This window comes from Argopecten irradians, chromosome 8 (assembly GCF_041381155.1).
Source record: "Argopecten irradians isolate NY chromosome 8, Ai_NY, whole genome shotgun sequence".
Taxonomy (NCBI): domain Eukaryota; kingdom Metazoa; phylum Mollusca; class Bivalvia; order Pectinida; family Pectinidae; genus Argopecten; species Argopecten irradians.
Genome location: NC_091141.1, coordinates 29099973 through 29126795, shown reverse-complemented (window position 1 = coordinate 29126795; position 26823 = coordinate 29099973). Strand labels below are relative to the sequence as shown.

The 26823-nt window shown below is 30.8% G+C and overlaps 1 protein-coding gene and 1 pseudogene across 1 annotated transcript in view; both read left to right on the top strand.

The window, feature by feature from the left end:
- The window catches only part of LOC138329825 (tropomyosin-like), a 1360115-nt gene that overhangs the window by 1161974 nt on the left and 171318 nt on the right, over positions 1–26823 (top strand). The gene's annotated exons all lie outside the window — the stretch shown is intronic.
- Positions 1749–4737, top strand: LOC138328837 (uncharacterized; annotated as a pseudogene).

Genomic DNA, 26823 nt, shown 5'->3' with positions numbered 1-26823 from the left:
TGTATGTTGTATATTTCCCATTCTGTGTCAGGTATTTGTAACTACCATCGTTTTCAATATTATGACAGTGATCAGAAAAGTGTACGAATCCATCTATGTAAAAGTCTCCCATTTTTGTGCTTAGAATACCACTTAAATATATTATATGTTAGTTTTAATATATTGAGTTTCAAGTTAATGTTAAGTACACTTATATTTCGAATACCCTATTTTACATTTGGCTTTGGTGTGTATCAATGATCATCGAGTATTGATCTCAACAGAGATTACAGAGTACTGTCAAATAAAACTTATAGCAAACAATTAAAAAGAAAAACCTTCCAGCAGTTTTTTTATACTTGTTTAGATTTAAAACATTTGTAAATGGAGAAAACGTTCATCGGAATACACTTCCATTTCCAAAAGGAAGGACAAAACCTTCAAAACCACCTACTAAACCAAATTGAAAAGACTATATTTAAGTGGTGTAATGCCATGGTTATACGCAATGTTTTCATACACATGTAAACTGAAACATGATTAAGACCATTCCCAATAAAATGTTTCCTTTTGTGAGACATTTAAAATAAGAAGACAAACTAATATAAAAATTATGAAAGAGTTATTGTGATACAATTATATCAAAATCAAGGGAACATTTTCAAACGTTCATGCTATAAGCAGTATTACCTCAAAACCCATATGACGGCATATATTATATTTAATATATAATTTATATTATATTATAATGTATGTGGCATATATTATTAATGTCACGTTATTTGTATACGTTTGAATAAATTTATGTTTATACATCAATCTAGTAAATAATTGATAAATGCAACAGTATTGAATTGAAGCTATTATGAGGAAAGCAAATATAACACCAAAAAGGTCAACAATAAATCAAGACAATACATCACCGTGTAACTGTAGTAGGAACGTTACCATTACTAATAACAATGGTAGTCTGTAAAAATGTGAAATGAAATTATAGACTATAATTATGTTGGCACTACGTGTATATGGGTAGTAATTCACTCATAAAACTAATAAGAATTATGCATTATAAGTGTTGTTATTCTCAAAATATTGGTGGTGAAAAACAAATTAAAAGGTTTTCTTGATTCGTGGGTATGGAAATTACGGCACATATTTTAGGAATGAAAGACGTTTTATTATGACTTAAGCACATATACTAATTATCCTGAAACATGACGACAGCTATAGTGATATATCAGTATTTTATTAGTGAAAGTACGCGCTTTGTAGTTAAAAATGCGAAGGTGAAGCAATATTCTTTAAATATATACCGAATACCCCGAAGTAAAGTGTTAGAGTAATTTAGCAGTTTATATCTATACTAACGCTATTGTGATTTTAGTAAAAGTAATGGGATTTAACATCGGACTATACATACTAATTATGTTACTTGGAAAAAAAATATAATTATAATTATGCTCATGTCTGAAGTGCATAGACATGAATTGTTGATATGTTTTTTCTACATTACTAGCGTTTATCAAATAACAGATAAACGTGTTTAATGCCAGCGAATGCTTTATTTATAGTTTATAGGTAACAATAAGGATATGATACATGTAGGTACTAGGTATCTTTAATAGGCCGAAATACCAATCGAGCGCGCCCCACTTAGAATTATTTTGGGTACCTTTAATAGGGTGAGATACCAATCGAGCGCGCCCCTCCTTTATTGGATTATAACTTCCGGTTAGACATTCGTCAAGGCACACAATTTATCAAAAGACATGGCACCAAAACCTAGGCGTTCTTCAGCAAGGGGCCCGGGCGTAAAACCCAGGAAGAGAGCATCGGCGTCGGCATCAGACGGTGTTAGTGTCGATGAAGCTACGTCTGTTGAAAAACGTCCAAGAAATATGAGGAAAGTCAGCCCAATGTAAGGGCCCCCGAGAGGGGCAATAGGCCTAATGGCGTGAGTCAGGACAGACCTGGTGAGATAATTGATTTAGTGCAAATCCCGGGCACTTCACATGTACTGGGGGGTTCATCTCCGGTACCAAGTATTTTTGATCCTGTGGGTTATAATATTCCACCAAAAATAAAGGACAAAATCCGGAACACCGAGTTTTTGGACCTCGGTTTATTACTCGAATCTGCGCGGAAAATGGCGGCGGGCTTCGAGACATCGGGGGATTTAGTAATCAAGTATGGGAAATTTGTAATAAAAAAAAAAAAAAGCCATCCAATATCGCTAAGCAGGTAACTAACATTCATGCTTGGACATCAGCCTTTCTCACATATGCAAGTGTGATGATAGAAAAATACCCAGAAAAAAATGTCAAGAACTCGGAAAATATATGCATGACATCCGTTTGGCGGCAGTTAGATCAGGTCATTTAGGCTGGGTACAGTACGATGAGCAATACAGATTGCGCAAGTCCAAGAACCCCTATTCATTATGGGGTGTGATAGACACAGAGTTATGGCTCATGTATAATTCACCTAGCCAGATTAACATAACAGATTCAAACGTTGATCAGCTATCATCTCCCAAGCCCTCTAGTTCTAAATCTGCTGTCCCAAGTTCAGGGTGCTGTTATAATTTCAAAAAGGGAAAACTGTAATGTAATTTTGGGTCCAAATGTCGCTATTGTCATGCATGTAGTACATGCGGGGATCACATCCTAGATTTAAGTGTATAAGCAATGACTTGACAACAATAATTGCACTAATACAGATGAAGAGTTAGGTAGCGCAAACAATCCACAACTTCCCAGCAATCTTTATAACTTGGTACTACTCCTATAATTTATGAAAAACTTTTAAAGTACTTGCAGGATTATCCGTTAACAGATGTCAGGGATAATATCGCAAAGGGATTTAAGGAGGGGTTCTCTCTGGAGTATAAGGTCCTCGTAGAGCACGCGAGGCAGGTAATTTAGCTAGCACCAAGCAGGCCCTAGAAATATTACAGGGCAAAATAAAAAGAGTTTGATGCTGGACGCAAAGCAGGTCCTTTTTTGTACCCCCCTCTGCCCACCTTACAGGTAACGCCAGTAGGTCTAATTCCCAAAAAGGACGGTGACTATAGAGTTATACATCATTTGTCGTATCCAGATCACAATTCCATAAATTATTTTATTCCACCAGAGTTATGTAGTGTGTCTTATACAAGCATAGATGATGCAGCTTTTTATTAACTGGTTAGTTGTTAACAAAACTGGTAACAAAAACATTCTGCATTATTTAGATGATTTTCTTTTTGTGGGACAGTCTGGAAACAATCAGTGTGAAAGCTTCTTTAGATATATTTGAGAATATTTCACATGAAATAGGGTTACAATTATCCCAAGAAAACTGTAGGACCTACAACTTGTTTATATTTTCTGGGAGTTGAGTTTGATACAGTTGAATTAGTAATACGATTACCTCGGGACAAGATTGTTCAGTTATGTAAAGAGCTTGAGTATTTGTTAACAGTTAACAAAGTGACCCTGCTTAAGCTTCAGTCAGTACTGGGTATGCTAAACTTTGCATGTCGAGTTGTCGCCCCTGGCCGTGCATTTTGTCGTCGTCTTATTGATACTATTGCTGGTGTGGACAAGACACATCATAAGATTAGAGTTAGTGCCTCGATGAAGGCAGACATTAAAGTATGGTTGTCATTTTTGGAAAATTACAATTGTTTGACAGTAATTCCAGATAGATACTAGTACTGGAGCACCTCTGCTACAATGGAATTATATACAGACAGTGCAGGTGGTCAAGAAAAGGGCTTTGGTGTATACTTTCAGGGCAGAAGACATTCCTGGTAAATATAATGTTATAGCTGATTCCATTTCTCGTCAACAGTGGGCCAGGTTTCGCCGGTCAGCCCTCTTATAATATGTCGAGCATTTGGCCTGTCCCTCAGAACATTCAGTACAATTTATATCTCATATGTCACTACAGGGATACTCAGCATCAACAATTTCCACTTATATGAGTGGAATATCCCATGAGCATAATCTGCGGGGTCAACAAGATTCAAAACACAATGCTTTATTATTAAGAAAAATTATGGAGGGGGCACAGCGTGGTAACAAACACGTGGATGCGCTTCTCCCTATTACTTTACCCCTACTCAAAAAAAAAAAAAAACTGGTTACCTCCCTTTCATCAGTCTGTAGCTCTAAATATGAAGCACATTTTTTTCTGCAGCATTGACTTTTCGAATTTCCGAGGGTTGCAGAATTTTCAGAATCCAGTATATGTAGCAATGGTAGTAATGCACGTCAACTGGGAATTTGAGATGTTACCATTGTAAATTCCCTTTCCTTTCCTTTAACAGTTTGTATCAGGGAATCAAAGACTGACCAACGAGGTCACTCTGCATTATTACATACCAACAGTTATCCTAACTCAGATATTTGCCACGTCTCACTTCTGAACAAATATTATTTTGATTCGGCCAAATACAGTTAATCAGCAGTTATTCATACATAGGAATGGTTCATCAATTACTCGCTATCAGGTAGCTGCTGTTTTAAAGAAATCATGAACTTTTTCGCGCATCCCTGTGTCTCATTACAAAACTCACTCATATTCGTATAGGGGCCGCTACTGAGGCAGCCACCAGGGGAACAGAACAGAAAAGCATGGGGTCGATGGAAATCAAGGGTATACTCAAAATACATAAGAATTCCAGTAGAGACAGTTTTAGCTAGGCATACAGCAGCTGGGAGTGAACCTGAATTTACCACATTGTGTGATTTCCCATGTAGAATTCTAAGTTAATTATAATAAAGTCGGTTATGGTTTTATTAGAGCGTGTTGATTTAAATTTGGATTATTAATATTATTGCAATTTCATGCTTTTCTAAAACATCATAAGATATTCTTTCTGGTGACTTATCCCCCATATGGGTCATTGGATCCTCTGTATGAAGGAGGCAGCTAAGAGACCGGGTGGTACAAACCTTAATCTTGACAGAAAGGGGTATGCTATTCATTGGATGACCCGTAGAGGCATGACCTGGAGTGAATTTGACCCTCTCATTGAGAACGAATTGGGAAAATCCCCGCCTCCAAAAATGATTCTGATTCAATTTTGGGTCCAATTATGTAGTCAGCATTAAACTTAGGCAAAGAGTTGATAGAAACAAATCAGGTGTTCACTTTTAAGGTTTGCTTTGATATCTCCCCTTACTACTATAATTTGGTCTGAAATACTACCCAGGAGTTACTGGTATGGGGCTTTGCTCATATGCCAAAGTTGAGAGGAAAAAGAGAGCGTATAAACTATGCAATTAAGAAACATTTTTGAGTCAGGGGTAAGGTCCTATGCCATGCTATAATCCAATCAACACAGGCAGCTTTATACCGCCCAGATGGCACTCATCTTTCAACCACAGGTATTGGGATTCTGCTCAACAACTACCAGGGAGGGCTAGAATATTTTTTCAGATTCCAATACTAAGACTAGTGCTACATTTCCTATCCTTTGTAATCAGGATTAGGTGAAATTTCACACTTAGGCACAAATTAGGTTGGGGGGTTGGGGGGTTGGTAGGGGTGGGGTAGAGACCTATATTGTTACCATAGGTTGTTGGGGGATTGGGTTAATATAGAAAAAAGGTTATTATTATAGTCAGGGTTATGGGTTGCTAGATATGGATGTAGGTACGCAGTATGGGTGTGAGGGGGGGATTTAAAAAAAATCCCCTCAGGTGGCGGAGCCCAGAGGGAGACAGAGAGGGGACATGGGCTCATCCGGCTAAGTACTCATACCAGCTTTGCTTTACAGCAGGCTGGTGTTTATTAGGCATAAAGATTTGGGTTTCTGTCGTTACCGCAGGCTCCCCCTCCCTCCGTGGTGTACCATGGAGGGTAGGTGTCCACCTTGTTATATTTGACCGAGGTGGGCTGGTGGTGATAATGGGTTTTAGTAACGGCATGGAGGTCTCATTGTCTAGATCGCCCTCAGAAATTTAATCTAGGGGAACGGTCTCTCGTGTTACCGTGGGAGACACTGGTATGCTCGGTTCTTTGGGCTACCAGTTCTCCTTCTGGGCTCTTATCATACTGCGGCCATTCTTCCATAATACCTTTTGACGTACATTTGTAGTTGATGTAAAAATTAACAGAATTATATTTGTTGGGTGTTTTGTGCATGCAATCTGTGTATTAAATACTTCATTACGTGTATATAACTGGTGTGTTTCCCATTCAATATTGATGATTTATCCATGTATCGTTTAAATATCATGAACGTGATCAAAACTTATTTTCTCTGTATCTCATTCTGTATCAGTGATCTGGTATACTTTTAATACCATACACACTGTCTACATCACGTGTTTACCTCTTTTACTTGTAAGTCACAAATGCTTATTGTTTAAACTTTGTACGTATCCATATAAACGACTCCCATTTTTCTGTTTTCGTGATTTCACTTAAAGACCATATATATTAGTTTTATTCTACTTTTTTTTCAATTTATCCAAAGTGCATTTTCTTTTTTCTTATATACCTTTTTTGGGCTGTGTTCTGTATTTAATGGTCATCGAGTAATTGTATCGACAAAATAATTATGTAGTTTAATTTAATCAGTTTTTATTGATTCTTTTAACAGTTTAGTTCTGAATATATTGAGTTTCAATTTATTTTACATATTTTGGGCTGCGGTGTGTATTAATGGCCATCGATAAATGATTTCGACAGAGATAAATCATGCATTTTTAATAATGCCGTTTTCATTTACATTTACTCCTTTTAAATACAATTATTGTACCATTTTGGCAATAGCTTACTGATACTGTACATTGCCCAATATTATTTCTTCTGTTATAATAATAGTCGTGTACTTATTGTATAACCATCACGACATCGGATACGATAGAAGACATTAAAAATTATGTATTTATTCATATCCATATACAATAAAAGTTAACCCGTTAACTATATTTCAGAAGTGTTAACTCCCAAATCTACGTCAAGGTAGTTGTTAAAAAACAATTATTATAGTTTCCTTTTTTTAAGTTTCCCAACATTCTTACTTACCTATAGAGTACTATTATAAAATTAAAAAAACATATACTTATAGCGATTTATTATACTTTTATGGTTTAAAACTGTGTGTTGATAGACAACGAGTTCATTGAAATACACTGTTTTCTACCTCCAACAAGAAGGACAACTACTAAAACAAATTGTCTTTCATAATTGTGCTGTAATTTGCAAATAAAAAATATGTCCCTCGGCTTTAAACGTCCTAGGCATGCAAAGAGTGATGTGATGTCAAAGTTTATATCCAAAATGTTAAAAAACATGAATGTAAAATTAAAGGTAATGAAAACATTATATAACATTAATATTCCATTATCAATATTTTAGACGTGTTTATTCCTACACTTACGTTAAGCTAGCTGTTAAAACAGTTCTTAGGGTTTCTTTTTTTAATCCCCCATTATTATTGCTTAAGTACAGAGCACTGTCGAATAAATAAGATTATAATAACAAAATACAAAATACTTCCAGCGGTTTGATTAATATTCTTTCTAATGAAAATTTTTGGATAGATACTAAATTCTAGTTCCAAATTGAAAGACAAAAACTTCGGATTCACCTACTAAACCAAAATGAAAAGACTTCATTTAAATCTTAGATGTTAGATAGATTTTAATGGCAGCTAACTGCTAACAGCTCAATGTTATCGGTAACAAACGGATAATATTACATGTCTTTCATAGCTATGCAGGTATTGTATATAGATCCTGTACACACACAAACACGTATCTTAAAGCGACTGTATATATGTATCCGAAACAAACAGTTCTAATCAGAATAGTTGGTTTTACAGTGATATGCCAGAAAAAACCCACTGTAGTAAAATGTATGTTGACTGTTTAAACTCGCTTGCGGTCTATATCATTGTGTTCGGACTTGTTTTTTTATAGTTTTTTTAATATTTTTTTTATCTATTGTTATACTAATATCAAAGAGTTGTTTGTGTATTACTGATAACGAAATATATAGTTAGCTCTAATTTACAACAGCCATATGGTAATACATTAAAATAAAATTTATTTAACGGGTATACCTTAATATTTTCAGTAGATTTTCAATATTTCTAGAAATTCTATAAATCAATTGTTTTCAATCTAAAAAATAATATAAATACAACTAAAAATAGAAGTAGCACACATTTAGTAGACATCTTTCTAAAGTAACATTTTCTTAGTACATTTAAATCAAGTAATTTTGTTGAATGTAATTCTACTTCAAACATGCCAAATACGTAAATAATCATAAATATGACGCTATCAATGTCTAACAAATTGCATGTGATGTGATTATGTTGTTTTTGTAACTTACATGCATACACATCTCGACAGAGGTTTTTATGTATTTTAAATTCATCAGTTTTTATTTTCTATTAGCCAACTTTCTTTCACGGCTACTAAAATTTGCAATTTTCATTTCAAAACACGTTCGCGAAGACTAAAATTCGCAAATTAAAAAAAAATAACGCTAATTTCCTATCGATAGAGATGATGTCGATAATATTTTGCAGAGATAAACTTTGCGGTTTGATTTTGATCGCGAAAAGCAAATTACACGCGAAAACAAAATTGGTTTACAGTATCATTTTAATTGTTGTGGCATTTTTGACAATATTTACTTCACTGATACAACTGATTCCTACCAATAATTTGTTCTTCTATAAAATGTCTTTTATTTATTGTTTTAATCATCAAAATTTGTGTTTAAAAATGCACACACAACAATGATTCTATTTATTCTTATTTACATTTTCTTATCTGTATACGACTATAAATATTTTTATACGTTTTTACTCCTACGCGCCCGTTAAGCTAGTTATTCAAAACAGTTATTAGGGTTTCCTTTTTTAAATGTTTTTACTTCACAATATAATACTGTCGAATACAACTATTGTAATAACAACTATTATGAAATACTTACAGCAGATTATTGTACTTTTTATGATTTAAAATTCCTTGTGGATGGAGAATAAGTTCGTTGAAATACACTTCTGCTACTTTCCCAAAGGAAGGAAATAACTTCAAAACCACGTATTAAATCATATTGACTTCATTCAAATCTTAAATTTAAGATATATTTAATGACAACTAACTAAGCGTTATTTTATCGGTCACAAAGGTATAGTATCATATTTGTCTTTCATAACTATGATGTTATTGTACCTACAAACAGGTACATACAAAACGCACACTCCTTAACTTAGCATATTCAAAGTGGCGTAATGCATCAGGTTTATACCCGATGTTTTCAGACAAGCATATAACATGAAAGGTAATCACAACATATTCGAATAAAATATTTTTAAGAGATTGACTACTGAAAAAAAAGAGTACATACTAAGTACAAAGTTGTATACTGTTATCCAATTGCGAGTATATTTCAACATAAGGGAACAAAGCTTGAATGTTGAATACGCTCATATTGTAAACCGAATCACATAAAACACATTTGACACCAATATCAAACAGAAAGTATGCCAAGATATTTGTATACGTTTGATTATCTTTTATATAACAGTCTAGTAAGTAACTCATATACGTGCAACGGTAAGGAATTAATGTTAATGTGAGGAAAGCAAATATAACACAATTTAGATCAACTACTAAAGAAGATCATACATCGTTATAATCATCATGTTACGTAGTAGAAGATAATTATAAATCAGTTTTGATTTTTTTATAAACTAATTTCCTTTTGCGGCTACTAAATTTCGCGATTTCTATTTGAGACACGTTTGTGAGGACCAACATTCGCGAATATAAATTGTTGTGTCATTATTGACAATAAATAGTTCCACCCAGATACAACTTCTTATTAAACACTTTATTGTTTTCATTTTAAATAATTGTATTATTGTATATTCATCAAGATAACATTGCACAGTCGTAACAATGACCTGTTCATTCTTGTTTACATGTTCGTATTTATATTCAATAATCAATATTTGATACATTTTTACTCCCAAACGCACATCAAGCTAGGTGCTAAATCAGTTCATAGAGTTCTTCTTTAGATTCCCCAATATTCTAACTTAACAACTGAGTACAGTCGAATACAACTTTTATAATAGCAAATAATATAAAATACTGCAGATTATCATATTTTTTATGATTTAAAACTATTTGTGGGCGGATAATACATCCTTGAAATACATTGCTTCCAAAATCGAAGTACACCAATGTTTTATCGGTGACAAAGGGATGGTATCACATTTGTTTTTTCAGACATAAACATATAACATGAAACGTAATCATGACATTTTGCAATAAATTGTTTTGCTTTTTGAGAGATTAAAAAAAAGTTCAAACTAAGTTCAAATTTGTAAACTGCTATGCAATTATATTAAAAAATTGAGAACAAAGTATGATTGTTAAATACTCATGTTGTAAAGAGTATCACCTTAAACTCCATATGATGCCTGTGTGGAATAGAAATCGATGTGCCACGACTTTTGAATATATTTTCTACATAACTTTTAATAAAGTCACAAACATGATCACTGAATGATGTTTTCATCTGTCAGTTCAATAAATAAAACAATAAGTGTATAAACAGAAATTCGTCAGAACATGCAATTATTTCTGTTAAAGAAATATATCAAGGTTTGTATGGTTTATGGAATCGCTATATTGACAGTTAAAAATAAAAGGACAGGCAAAATCCATACATCAGACGGTACTATCATTAAATGCACAATGAAAAACATAACAGTGGTTCAAACAGTGTGTTGGGATTTTGGCAAAATATGTAACTTCCAGGTTTTTATAGTGTTTCTTTATTTGTATAGGGGCGAAGCACTTCTAAGGTAGCACATGCGTGAAAATATTAGAAAAAAAAACTATCTTCAAATTTCAATCCTACATACTGACGGCTTCAGTTTGCAGCCGCTGTTTGTTATACATATGGGGAGGGGAATCATGGTAATCACCATGGATATGATGCTTTGAAGTCAGCTTATTTTATAATCAAGCGGTTCAAACGCTCTGACACACGTAACCTTCATCCGGTAAAAGTTTTTTATTTTAAGCGTTTAGGTGATTTAGACAACCCATGTAATCATCTAACCAAAAACGGACGTCATCTTTTACTGAAATAAAATTTTTATTGTTTCTGTCTGAAGTCAAAATGAATGTTTCTCAATGGGGAAAATCGGACGAAGGATATTTGTAAATATATCTAAAACTAGTAAAAAATAAATCAGAAAATTAGCTCGGATTATGTCCATAAATTGCACTTTATCAACATTGCATAATAAAATGTTTTTCCTGTTCATACTTTTTTCTTCTTGGTCGCTATAACCATGTATCTATATCATCAAAATGCTGTATTTGTATAATATTTTTAATGAAAAATATTCATCATAATTTGTAAGCAATTATTTTGTTTAATTAAATATATCAACGTCAGATTGTTAATGGAATATCTCATATTGACAGTTAGAATAAAATGACAACAATATCTAGAGACTCAATCGGTATTCAATTATCAAAGTTACACTTGAAAAATAACCAAGGTGGTTTAAACGGTGTATGTGGATTTTTTCAAAACTCAATAACGCTTTTTCAAAGAATTTGTTTGTTGTTGTTTTTTTTCTATAATAATATCTTCTATTTTTATATAAATAATATTATGCAAATAGGTTATTGTGGATTATATGATAAAGACACATGCCATATAGTACTTAATTATAACAGTCATAGGCCAATACATTAACATAAGACCCATATGATACCTATTAGTTTAAGCCGGTTTTGTTCTTAGTTCAATATGTCAGAGTTTTACAAAAACCATTGTTTCAAAATTCAAAGTAATGAATATAGGTATATAAATCAAAATTATCAGACTTTCATTGTTCGAAAGGTTTTTTATCAGTTCCATCTTAACCTTATAGTTTCTAACAGGGGACATAAAAGTATTCTCACAGTCTACATTTAGTATGCATCACCCCATTTTACACTATAAATCAAATAATTTTGTTGTTAAATGTTTTTTCTACTTCTCAAACATGTCTAATACGTTGTTATCATAACGACGACGCAAGACAGTTGTCTTCACACATTGCACGTGAGTCAATGATGGAATGATGTAGTTTTAACAACTCGCGCAGACGCAATATACATTATGCATATTGTTGAAGTATTAATTGACCTCTAACGAACTGAATAATGTCATATGATATAAATATGAAAATATGTACAAAACGATATATTACACAATCGAATGTGGATTAAAAAATATAAACCCATATGTCATAGAATATATACACTGACGTATTTTATATTTATAGTCTTCGATTAGTAAACTATGGTCATAATACCAATATTAAGGAAATATAAAGGGAATAATGGAAAGTGTAATATGATCATGAATACTTGTTGATGTAAATTCTGTAGAATTATTCTGCAAATGTGATTCATTGGTTTCTTAACCGTGCATAATTCAATTAATGAAACACTTGTTGACAGTATGAAATGCATTGTTGTTCATAAGTATTCTTTAGTAAAAAAGTTACATATAACTACTGGCATATGTAGGACCTATACCATATATTGTTTATAATTATTGTTACAGTATGACGTTTATCAAAATTATACCTCATGAATACTTGTAAATATACGAACAAGAAAATTGGATCTTTAAAGAATATGATGCCAGTACATGTTAATGCTGGATCAGCATACTATCATTCATTTTAAAGTATTTTGCACAAGTTCTCTCGATTCGTAATTCTAATGTATCTTTTCTACAGAAATAATTAAAATTATTTTGAGTAAAAGGACCTCTTTCACGAACAATGGAAATTTGCCCACGAACCAATTTTTATTATAAATTAAATGTGATTATTGTAGCAACTTAAATGCAAACCCTTAAATTACGTTTAAAAAATTCAAAAGGTCCAGGGGCCTGTGCTATGGCTAAATTAAAGGTTGCCAGTAGAGGTGTGTGACAGGGTTTCCTTTTTGATCCTTTATGTTCATGTCATAAACTGTATTATTTTACTAAAGAGTATAAATAATTAAAATATTATATTATGATCTCAAATATGTAGTGCAAAATGTAGCAAATAACGATTTTGGCTACATTTTTTCAAAACCCGAAAATGTCGAAATTTTGGGTGTTATTTTCGGCGATGTCAATTATTAACAATGGTAAATTCACCCACTTTTCAGTTTGAGTGCACCAAAAAATATTTTCTTAAAAGTTTGCTCATTACCTGAAGTAAATATTGTGAAAATTTCAGAAAAATATTGTGGACCGGTGGAATTTGTCGTTTAAAGGTTATAATATTGACAAGTCTATTTTTAGTAACATTACATAATGATATGAATATGCTTATTTTGGTTCATTATTATCACGGAATCTTATGGTGTTGGTCAACATTAATGTATATAATCCAATACTCATCTTTAACGCTTGATATGATTTCAAATTGATTTATTTAGTGATACTTTGTAGAAAAAATTAAGTTTTACATAATCAAAATTACAAAACATTTGGTGTTTTATGACCACAATAAGCTGTTTTGCATTTGAAATAGCTTCACTAATATGTCCTGTACTATTGATTTATTTGTAATTATAGAGCATTAAAATTTTTTACAGTGAAGAGGGTGATTAAAATGGGATTCTGTAATTGTGTATGTTTGAGAGAGGAAGAGTTACCATGTTACATGGGTCATGTACAAACAAACCTACAGTAGTTCAATTATTTGCAGGGCTAACACTTCTGATAGATTAACATTTATGTCTGATTTATGCTAACAAATGTAAATCTCATCACTTTAACATATTATTAAGATTATTATCTTGTTTTAAGATTTTAAGTTTAATTTGGTCTGAAAAATCATTATATATCATTTTAGATTTAGATACATTAATGCCCAAATAATTCTTTAATATTGCAAAATAACTAACTGAATGTAGCAGTTTTAATAATGAAAATAACGTTAATTGTAAGTAGATCATAAAACTTGATTTTATCTTTATTGTCAATAATCATATTTGATTTCCATGTTAGTACTTATTTGAAAATTGGAAAATTAAATAGCTTTACTGAGTATTATACACAAAAGAAAGGCTTCGATCACAGTACATGTACATTATGTATATTCCCGTGGTAAAAAGTGTGTGGCGATGAAACCGTTTTATTCCATATAATACTATATAAACTGACTTTGAGTTTAGAATTATGATGAATTTTATGAGTAATTCTGAAGTAATTCCTTATGGACAAAAACATCTCTGAAATGTTTATTAGCGAATGTGTTATAATCGTACAGAAATAATGGAGAAACAGTTAGACAGAAAATGAGAGTGTCTGATTAAACTGGAATCATTTAGATGCAGTGTATTACATATACTGTATGTTATTTAGCTTTGTGTTACGTATAAAGTAATTTATTTGGTTCTCCCTGACATGTATAATTCATTTTGTAATAACCAAATTTCTTATAAAATTAAAATTTGATACCTGAAATGATAAACCTTAAGCTTATTTTGATTGATAGTATGATGTGTTTACGATACACAAAGCTAATTATATGAAAAATAAGGGACTGTGGACCTCAAAAACTTTTGACTGTTTCATTAACAATAAAAGATGCTGTTAGTTTTTTTTAACTGATTGAAAAAAAACCACATCTTAGTTAACTTATTTATGAAATATTTACGATGACATATATAAAAATAAATGATCGAAAAAATTATTAGTATTGAATGTTGAAAAAAAAAATTCATGTAAAACTCTGAACTATCAAACTTCAGTTTTGATTGATCACAAAATGTTCATCAGAATGAATTTTGATAATAAAATAAACTGTTCATATATTTAAAAATTATTAATGATGCAATCAAATGAAAATTGAATTTTACTTAATATGAAATAAAAAAAATTAATACATTTTTTTTCAGAAAAATAACTAAGTGTTTATTAAAAAATGTACATATTTTGTTTATTTCAATTTGTCTGAAATTTTTATTTTAAATTAAAAAACTTGTAATGGTGTGATTTGATGCTCCAATGCCAACACTTTGCAATTGATTTATACTTAAACTCATTTGTAATAGAATGATATCAAAACATTTAAAAAACAACAAATATGAATATATTATATATGTATCTAATTATTTTAAATGAATGTTTTACAAAACCATGGGTTTAAAAACTTCACAATTTACCAATTCAGATTATAGATAATAATCTAACTCCTTTCATTTTTTTTTCTAATGTTTTTAGTTATTATTGTTAACTTATATGCATAATTGTAAATTTTCAGCATAATGTAAATAAAAATAATATTTCTGAAATGCAGTTTGAAAAGTTACAAAACATCATCTAGCTTGAAAAGTGATATAACGATAATAATGCCCTAAAAAATTCCGAAATACTTTGTTGAATTGTGATTCAATAAAATATTCTAACAAATATAGGTTATACAAATCATATATTATTTAAATTTAATGTAACTAATGAGTATTAAATAAGATATAAAAATTAATTTTTACAATTGTTTTTTGTTTTCTCAATTTTATGATTGAAAAAATACCTAGTGGTGCAATCAAATTTGAAATACTGCTAAAAATAATAAACCTTGCCTGATTTAACTCTCTAGACCTTTAATGGGACAAATTTACCGAGATGTCAAGGAGATAAATTTTTCAGTAATTTTAGTGTCAGTGTATCATGACTGAAACATTTTTAGAAATTCTTTTATTGGTTTTGTCTGGAAATGTGAATCACCATGTATAAAAATTGCAATAATCATTAAAATGTTGATCCACTCTGAAATATGACGATATATGTTTCGTCTTTTAATTATAGCCAAAATTTTATTTGTGATGCCATTTTGCCTACATAATTTTGATCATAATATGTAATATTTATACTCTTCAGAAAATAATACAGTGTAGCACATATAAACCGTATTTTCTGAATAATTACGTTGGATCAAAAATACCTCATTAATACTAATCATAATATACGAGCAACAAAATAGGATCTAAAAAATAGGACTTGTCAGTACATGTTAATGCTGGATCAAGCATACATGATTTATCATCATTTTAAAGTATTTTACAAAACAAGTCTCTCGATTCGTAATTCTAATATGTATCTTTTCTACAAGAAAGAATTAAAATATTTTGAGCAAAATTTACTGTTATAGTAACTGAACGTTACGTTATAATCAATGGGTATGAATTATGTTAAATTGATCTGTATTACTTAGCACTTAAATTGTGATACTGAATGATCTCAACAGAATGTATGTTATTATGTATCTTTTAATTAAAATATATCCTTATTTTTCTTTTTTTGTAATTGTAAATGTTACTAAAGTCATTTATGGCAATATTTAGTTTAATAATAAAACTATAGTTATCATTATCATGTCTTTTATGTTAGTATTTTGATCGTTTAACCACCACGACTTCGGATAAGATAACAGACAAAATAATAACGTTATGATCTCTGTCGTAAAAATAGGTCATAATTTATTTTTTGATACTGTGAAATTTGTGCTTAGACGTGTTAAACCTGTTTAACTTCAAACACATTACATATATTATACTGTCCAGTTTTACAATATAAAGCCTGCAATAACCATCAGATAACGTCTCTGGTATGATATAACTCTCTGATGCTCCGATTGAAGATGTTATATACACAAAAGTTTGTAATACGGAAGGTAAGGCGGTATTTATTATACTGAAACATAGATGTAGTATTATATTATTCTTATCTTGTATCCGCCAAATGTGAGTTCACGTTTACCAAAGTACATAAATGCTTATGAAAAAATTTATCTGATGATGTTAGTGTTAGTGGCACCGAATCCTTGATACGCTAACGTTATCATTAGATTTTTTTACTATGTTTTTTTTTTTGTATACAGTTTGATTTTGTTTGTTTATTTTATACGTCCTATTAACAGCCAGGGTCATGCATGTAAACGTCGCCAGGGTTGTTGGTAAAGAAAAGCTGGAGTACCCGGAGAAAAACCACCGGCCAGCGGTCAGTACCTGGCAACTGCCCCACATGGGATTCGAACCCGATCCCAGAGGTGAAGGGCTTGTGGTTATATGTCGGGGACATCTTAACCATTCGGGCCAACGGGGTTTTTTTGTATACAGTTACATGCATTTTGTATAGGCGGGGGTAGTAATATACATATGTATCATCTGGATTATAGGCATATCAACAGTGGTGTAATGTCATGGTTATAGTTTTTGTTTTTAGATATACATATAAAATTGAACGTTATTAAAAACACTTTGCAATAATATGTATGTTTTTTTTAAGAAATTGGAAAAATAGTTAATAAATACTAAGTTACAAGTTGTAAATTATTATGTAATTATATCCAAAATAAGGAAGCTAGTTCGACTGTTAAATGAGCTCATTTGTAAGCAGTATCACCATGATAAAATCCATAATATAAATGACGCCTATATAAAACAGTAGTATGCCACGATATTGGTTTTTTTGAGTATGTTTTATAGCACAATTAGTAAGTAGCATATAAGTGAAACGGTATCGAATTAATTATATTGTGAGGAAAGCAAACAAGGTAATACATCACCGTGTAAATGTAGTAAGATACTCACAAACTGAAAGAGAAGTAAAAATAAGAATTAGATAACTAAAAAACAATAAAAATAAACAGACAGGTAGTACCTAGATATTAAACAGTTAGTATCATTCCTACTGTTTTTACACATTATCACTTGATTTATGCCTAAAAAACGTTATCTCAAGAAGAATTGATCTCACATTTGTTTGAAGGGGAAATTTCATATCAAAGGCAGGACAAACTTTAAAATTAATGAAAAATAATTAAAAAGTCCAGGATCAGATGGATTTACTACAGAATTAAAACTTTTAATGTTTCAAAAATTGGGGGATCAATAGATCAATTTTAAGGCATAATTCATGACATAGAAAACTTTTCTATCATAACAGATTTGACATCATGAAAAATTATAACAGGAATATATTGCTAATAGAATAAAAGCCGTTTCATTAATAAATTAATAAGTGATGAATCAAAAAACTGGTTTTATTTCTGGGCGTTATATTAAAGTAAATACTAGATTTATTTATAAAATGATATTATGTATTATACCGAGGAAAATGACATATTCAGGCATGCTTTTGATGATTGACTTTTTGAGAAGGCCTTTGTATTCAATGTCGTGGCTATTTATAGAAAAATTTTTATTCTTTTATTTGGTTTCGGAAATAGTACTTAAAAAAATTGGATTCCAAACTCTAACATTGTAATGAAACTCTATTCAATCAGTGTGTAAACATCTCTTCTTTAAACTTTGGTATTTAAAAAAAAAGGGGATATATCGCACAATATTTGTTTTTTCTTTGTGTTAAATTCTGGTATAAAACTGCGAAAAAATATCGACTAAAATAGACTAAAAATTAACACTAGTCTTAAGCATAAGGAATACATTTTAATGTTAATATATTTTTGGTAAACATGGATTAACTTCGAAAGGAACCATCATTTGGCTGTGTATTCTCTATATGGAACTACAGGTGTAATCTGGTAATGATCACAGTACATATATGTTGATAAAACGCAAGTGATTTTGCATTTACATGCGGGTACATAAGATATACGGGTGCATATGATAAAAGCATAAAGTGTACAAAATGCGTTTTCAAAACTTTGAGTTTGTTTTTTTTTCTAAATAAATTCAAACATTTAAATTCACACTCATATAAACTTTGAAAAAAAAAATAAAGATAAAAAAAACATTATACATATATGGTTTTAAAAAAAAAACTTTATCGACTAGGAGTACGTCCTCGTTTGATACTTATTTTCTTTGGTCGATATAACCATGTATTTTACCTCATCAAAATGCTGGATATTTAATAATATGTGAATGGAAATTTTTCGTCAGAACGTATGTAAAATTATTTTTTTTTTAGCGTAATGAACGGGTCATTAAATTATGCAAATGGAGGATTGAAAATGATAAATATATGGACTTTTAAAATTATTTTAAATGGTTACTAATGAAATCGCTATATTGACAGGTAAAGATAAAGAAATTGGACAATATCTATTCTAATCAAAACGGTACCATTATCAAATACACTTTTGAAAAACAATTAGGTGGTTAAAAAAATGTATTGGATTCATTTTGCAAACTTTTTTATAAATTTTTTATTGTGATGTTTTTTTTCTAAAAAAAGTCCTCTATTTTTATTCTAATATCATACAAATAGGTTATTATAATATAGGTCTAATTTACTACAGTCATATAGTGGAGCGGCTAAGCATTCATAAAATCGTTCAAATTTTGAAGAAAGCATGAACACTTTTTGCATATGGCTTCTTTGGACATAAGGTTTCATGAAAAAAATGGACCCCAAAAAATCATGGCCCCTACGGTCGCCATATTGGTTTCAAAATGGGCGCGAAAAACCACCTTCTTTGACCCATACTCACGATCTATACTAACTAAATCCAAACTTTGAACGTCTACAACATATTATTGATCATATAACATTATGTTGTTACCAAACCTTTATGTAGAAGGACCGCCATTTTGTATTTCAAGATGGCCGCCAAACTTTGCGAGCTACATCTTTTATGTATAAATGCATTTTAAAAATGGATAAGCTTACTTTAAGCAAATATATGAGAGTAATTATATTTGTGTAGTGTTTGATACATAAATAATTTGATTCATATTTTTAATTTCACCATGACTAGACATTTTGAAATCCAAGATGGCCGTTTAAATTAAGTTTTCCGTATTTAACTCTGTAAATTATCGAGCAAAAAATCAAGTAGTAACAATTTTAAACGTCTACACCCATATTATTGGTACTTATTATTATTGATACTTAGGATCATTTTGTTAGTGCTAAACTTCATGTAGAAAGGACCGCCATTTTGCATTCCAAGATGGCCGCCAAATTTACTACAATGTACCTATATCTATATATAATGATATAAAAATGATTGGCTAAGCTGACTTTTAAGCAAACAAAACACCTGCAAATACAGTGAGTATCTATATTTTGTAGTTTTTGAACTACAAAACTAATTCGATTCTTATTTAGTTTTTAAAATGGCCGCCAATTTCAAATTGAATGATGATCGGCAGCATTGAATTAAAGGTACATAAATTAACCGAAACGGCTTATATATTTATGAAACATTACTTTAAAACTTGATCCCAAATGTTATTAATTATTTTATTTGTAAATATCACCCCTTACCATTAACTGCTACTTACCAAATATGAATACATGAATCTTTTTAAATGCAAATTTTATAATTTTCCATAATGCATCTACCGTTTATGATCTTTTAACTTCGTTAATTACTATATCCATTCAGTTCTTTATAACCTTTAACTATTTCAGTTGCAACAATTCTAAGAAACTGTCTTCATTCCTTTTCACATATCAATTTTCATATCCAAAGGAATACAATTATAATGTTAAATCAAATTTTAATTACTAATATATTTTTTTGCAATTTGGGAAGAACGGTCATAAAGAAATTTCATTTTGTTTTCTAAAAAGTAATTCTTAGCCATATACAGTTTTTATGACACAAAATGTAAGTTCATATTTAATTAGAGTAAAAAATCACAAGTTGATTTTGAAATCGTCTATATCATGTATTTTAAATAACTGACTTTCCCGAAGGAGATTTTCAGGATCACAACAATAACCTATTAATATACTTTACATGTCTACAAATGCGAGATGTTACTAAAAACCTTATGAAGGTTCTGAAGAGAGGACTTAATTTTCGGAAGAAAGATAAAACTGTACAGAGCAGAGCAAGTGTTTCCTCAAAACAATTCATGGGATCATGGATTTTTTGATTGCAAAACTATTTATGCATATGGCCTGCTATGTATATCACATCTATTTCCTGATCACAGCATATGAATTATCAGAAAATATTTAATCAGAAATATCATCGTGACTGCAGGCAGAAGTACTAAATGCAATGAGGATTTTTAGCATTTGTCTTTGTCTTCCAAAGCAGGCTTCATAGATGAGATAGCAGGTTTTGACTCCAAAGCTTTGGATGTCTACCTCGTCTGATGACATAACCCTTGTAAGTTATGTCTGTCAGTTTGACATAGTGGCACTAGAATTAAACCACAAAACAGTCCTTGCGAAGATGGTCATAAGTACCTTTAAGTCAAAACTTTACAAATGTTAGCTGAACCTCCGAGCTAGAACTTCCAATCACATTACTGGAGATGAAGGTGGCGAAGGAAAAACAGATGATGATGTTGAAGAATTAAGAACAAATATGAAGCGCAATGCTAGCAGTGCAGTATATGTAAACTAAATCCACCTAAAACGCCACTGTCAGTAAAACATGCATACGGCACCAAGTACTGAGTGAAATAATTGCAGCTATGGAAAAAAACAGAAGAACAATAAGACTTCAAAATAAGTACAAACAATGGAGATGATAGAGAGTATAAACAATAGGTATTTAAAGACCAGTAATATCGGCACAATAATGGTTAACTAACTTAGTCAGATATTGGTCATTTTGGAACCTTGCCGAATTTAGTTCTGGTTGACGTCATGAAAATGACAAAAAAATGGGACCGATAGTGCAGGCTGCTGATTATGTCACCAAGAACTCTGGATTAATCTACAGCAACCCCAAATATAATTTTTGATTGATAAGGCGCTAAGTTAAAATTGACAGACATCATGAAAAGTCGTCTAAAAAAAACAAAGAAGCCCAAGCCATTAAAAGAAAACACTTCAAATCAATTTTGCTAAAGGTAGATAGGACAATGGCAGACGTTTGTATGATCTAAAGAAAAAATTTACATACATATACATGATAATCTTAAGGTGGATTGTGTTCTCAGACACCATAAGGTGAAATGTGTGTCTGGATTTAGACTAATGTTCTTAAGTGGTAATGAGTTGCCAATGGGTCTACGCTATGAGGAAGGAATCGAAAATGAAAACGAAAATTAAGGTTTGGTAGAAGATGTCAATATATATAGAAATGTTAGGAATGGGGTGTTCCTGTTTCCTGCACGTTCAACTTAAAACTATTGCCAACATTAAAAAGTATGGGTAAGTAAACAAGTAATGGCGGCCAACTGGGATTTAAAACTCTCAAAAATACGTAAAAATGCACCCTTATGACTTCAGATAAAAGTGAAGGTATGAGTCGCGGCCATGGTAATCTGCAAATGGGCAGTGATTTGGTCAATCGTTGTTTACTTGCGACTTGAGAATGTTCGATAAAGCATTTTTTTTAATCATTAATTTATCTCTTTTAGATATAAACGGCCATTGGCATTTCAGAGGCATAATCATGTTGACTATTTACAATAAGAAAATCGAGCCGCTAATATTTTAGTGTATTACGAAAGAAACTACCAAATATCCATAAATAGGCTCAGTATTATGATTTGCATTAATTAGACTATACATGTATGTCAAGCATTAAGTTTTATATATCAATATTGTACAAGTACAAATCAGAATTTAATGCGTTTCAAACCGTTCCCGCTTTGACAAACAACATAATTACAATACTCATAAAACGATGGTTAAAAAAAAAACTTTGTTAAACGCAAATAAAAACGAAGTATTAAGTTCTAACGAAAAAACGCGTTTTCCTCTAAATACGAAAAAATAAAAAAACGCAACCTGGATATCGAAGATTAAACGCAAACTTTAAAAAAATGAAAAACGCAAAAAGCACGTTTAAAACAAAAAACGAAGAGGTTTATTTAAAAATTGCCGTTACAGGAAATTAAATTGATCATATTTAAATCGATCGGCCACAATTGAAATTGTTATATGTTCCGGGTTTAAAGTCAATATAATTTTTTACAGCTCATATTATAGTAAAAGTTTCATTTTTGCACCTCGGCAAAATGACGGCCTTATGCACAATAACAAAATTAGATTTTGTCACATGTACTAGGCACAATAAACAAATAAAATATTTACTACAAAGATCATTTTTGTACGTCCTTGCTGTATCGGCATTGCAAATACAATATTTTTTTCAAAGATCCCATAAATAATAAAATCATGTAAGTGTTAATCAATGAACAACACTGAAAACTTGATAATTCAACAATAGGCATTTTATCAGTATATCTTATTTGATTAAGAATACACTTGAAAATATTATATAACTAAATATATACAAATTGCGGTGTTTAAAAACCATACAATATATATATATTGACATTACAATCATTCAATAAAATTAAATGCACTAATATGTATCTTTCGAATAGAAATTGTTAATACGTATGGCACGTGGTATATAGACGACGATTAAATATACTAGTCTTAATTAATGGTCTTTCGTAATTACTGTATCCCGATAATGGATATAATGTTCTTATACGTTTTGCATCGTGATTCATTGACGGTAATTTTAAGAAGATTCTTCAGACTTAAATTTTGAACTAAATTATATGACAACATGTCAATGTAAAAATACGTTAACATTTTGAAATCATTGTAGTCAACAATATATGTTTTGGACCACAAAATGTTTACAAATTAGAGTATAAAAAAGTCTTGGCATGGTTAATTCTTTTTGTAAATTCATTAATTATTTGTTCTTTATCCATGTTTTCATTTGGATTTCTTGTATTCTGCAAATATGTTTTGTATATTTGGGTAATTACAACATATACATGTATGTAACAATCGTACAATTCTAAACATGATTTGTGAAGGATTATTTTATAAAAACGCTGACTAATTATACACATTATCAAATACATTCAGATAAGAATTATGACTCATATAGCCAAAGGTTATTTACAATGTTTTACAACTGTAATACAATTTGTGGTATACAGTAGAAAACAAATTCAATTGGGGAATGCATTATGGTTAAGCGTGTTAAACTATTATTTTACGACAACCCATTGCATATGTTGAATTTAACTGTGAATTTACTTATGATGAATATCACTTTCTATTACAATGTAAATTATGATGTAAATTTTTATACTATTGATACTCCAAAAGAATATTTCAAGAAGAGTATTAAATACAGAAGAACAAGTGTGTTTGTTTTTTAAAATTAAATGTTAAGTGTTCAACAATGTTAAAGAATTACAAAATTCTAGATGTAAATTTTATCCAGGATTTACCAAGGTAACAACTCCAAAGGACTTAGATGACCAATGACATTATAAATCCTTGATTTATCTATTTTGCTTTTAAAGAAAAGGTGAGAAAGTTGAAAAACTATAAGTTATTCATTGAAAATTTAATATCCATTTTATATGAAATCAGTCTCATTTTTGTAATTATTTGTTATTTGACAGTATACTTGCATTATGGACCGTCAACGGTATAAAATGAATTGAATATATCACTCCCCTTTCAAAGGAATCGGGACCATGACCGAGTACATGATGGCGATATTTATGAGTTAATTAATTATGCATATAAAGCATGAACCCAGCGGCAAACGGCTAGACCGGTTACATTTTAAATAAACGTTTTTTTTAAATGAATAAAAAAGATGTTACCTGACTTCACTGTAAATACAAGTTGGAATAACTTAATTGATATTTTACGTACTATCAAAAATTAAATTTAGATCGTGATAAAATAGTTACGGACTTAATTGAGGATCGTATATTAATGTAATGGAGTATCTAAGGATTTATAAGTACATATCATGGGTCCTTTGATATGAAACAATCATTAGATGTGTAAAAGATGTCCGTAAATTAAAGTTAACCGAAAATAGTCATTTCATGAACGATGCAATATTATCAGTATATAATAGTAACATTTGTACTAGGGGTGTATATGTGGATATTTTAAAAACACGTATATTTTTAGAAAAGTTCATGACATATACCATAGCAATAATGGTTAAGCTTTTGGATTACATGTACGTTGGAAACGTATAAAGTACATGGAAATGTACAATTAAATGTACCTTTTTCTTCATGTTACGTTTTAGAAATATGCATTCATTTTAATATTCTATATAAATAAAGTTTTAAATGTTATTAAAAATGTAGTATATGATCCCTAGTTTTTAAAAATTGGCAAGTTGACTTGCAGTGACCAGTTTTTAAGGTTGTACTTGTTGTTGCAAATGCGCAACTAACAGTTTTTCAATAAAACAAGTTAAAAGATGCTTTGATCCTTGACGAAACGCAAACGCCATCAACGCAAACGATTTGAAAAACGAATTCAGAATAAAAGGCTCAAGTCAAAGATGCAAACGAACGCAAACGTCAAACGTTTGAGCGAACGAACGGATACTGCGAATGGAAACGAATCAAGTTTTATATATCAAACACTGAAATTCAAACTAGTCACAAATAAATTACTCTCAAATATGGTTAAACGTGGAACCCAATCGCGTATTGAGGAAAATTAAGACGCATTCTAGAAGGTAGCTGGCAAAGTTGGCGGCAATCTTGAAATACAAAATGGCGGTCCTTCTACATGAAGTTTAACACTACCAGAATGTCCCTTAGTATCAATAAGGGGTGCAGACGTTTAAAAGTTTGGGTTTAAGCTGGTATAGAACGTGAGTTATGGGTCAAAGAAGGTGGTTTTTTTATAGGGTTGTTTTGAAAACCAATATGGCGGCCGCTAGGGGCCATGATTTTTTGGGGTAAGTTTTTTTTCCTGAAACCTTATTCCCAAAGAGATATGCAAAATTTCATGCTTTCTTCAAACTTTGAACCATTTCGCCGAAATATCGACCTTACCGCTCCAGCTAATAGGCCAATACATTAAGAATAAGAACTATCTGATACCCTTTATATTTTAAGCCGGTTTTGTATTATTCAAATATGTCAGAAATTTTTTCCAAAACCATTGTTTCAAAATTCAAAGTCAAACTTAAAATAAAAATCAATCGAAAATGGTCAACTTTCATTGCCAATAGGTTTTTTTTCTCATTCCAAAAGGTAAATTTAGCAGCTCATCTAACCCTGATAGTGTTCTAATTAGTGGCACCTTTCTATAGTATATTTACGCTTTAAATACTTACTTTTGTTAATATGCATTTTCTACTTCTCAAACATATATAATACGTTGTTAGTCATAACGAGGACGCAACCAATGTCTTAAACAAGTTGCACGTAATGGGATTATATAGTTAAAACAAATATGTGCAGGCAATACATGCATATTGATGAAGTATCCTGACTTTAACGAACTGTATAATGTCGATATGATATGAAAATGTATGTCTCTATGTACTAAAAAATAAACCATTGGTAATATACTAACAAGTCGTTTTTATAATATATATAAAGCCTGGTTATAACCATTAGATAACTGCCGTCCCTGATATAACTCTCTGATGCTTCGATTGAGTAAACTTTATGGTCAAGTATGTATACGTAATATATAAAGGTATGGATCATACTGAACATGGAGTTGTACTAGTCTTATTGTTTCATGTATAAATGGTGCATAATAATTAGATCTGTAATTATAATACTGGATTTGTTTTGTACTACTTATATTTTATCTGCACAAAATGTATTCCAGGTATAAAAATTGCAATGGTCAAAATTTGTTGCATATAATAATTAGATTTGTTGATCACTTTTGAATATGACGATAGATATACCGTATATGTGCCTATTAGTGAAACAGTTACATTTTGAGGGATGCCTTTTTGTTCATCCCATCTTTAGGAAAGTGGATATAACAAGCATATGTAGCATCCAAATACGCACATCCTAAATTATGACGTTTTTCGCGCACTATATTTGATGGATAGAAATAAAAATACAAGAAAATTTGAAATATATAAAATATATTGCCAGT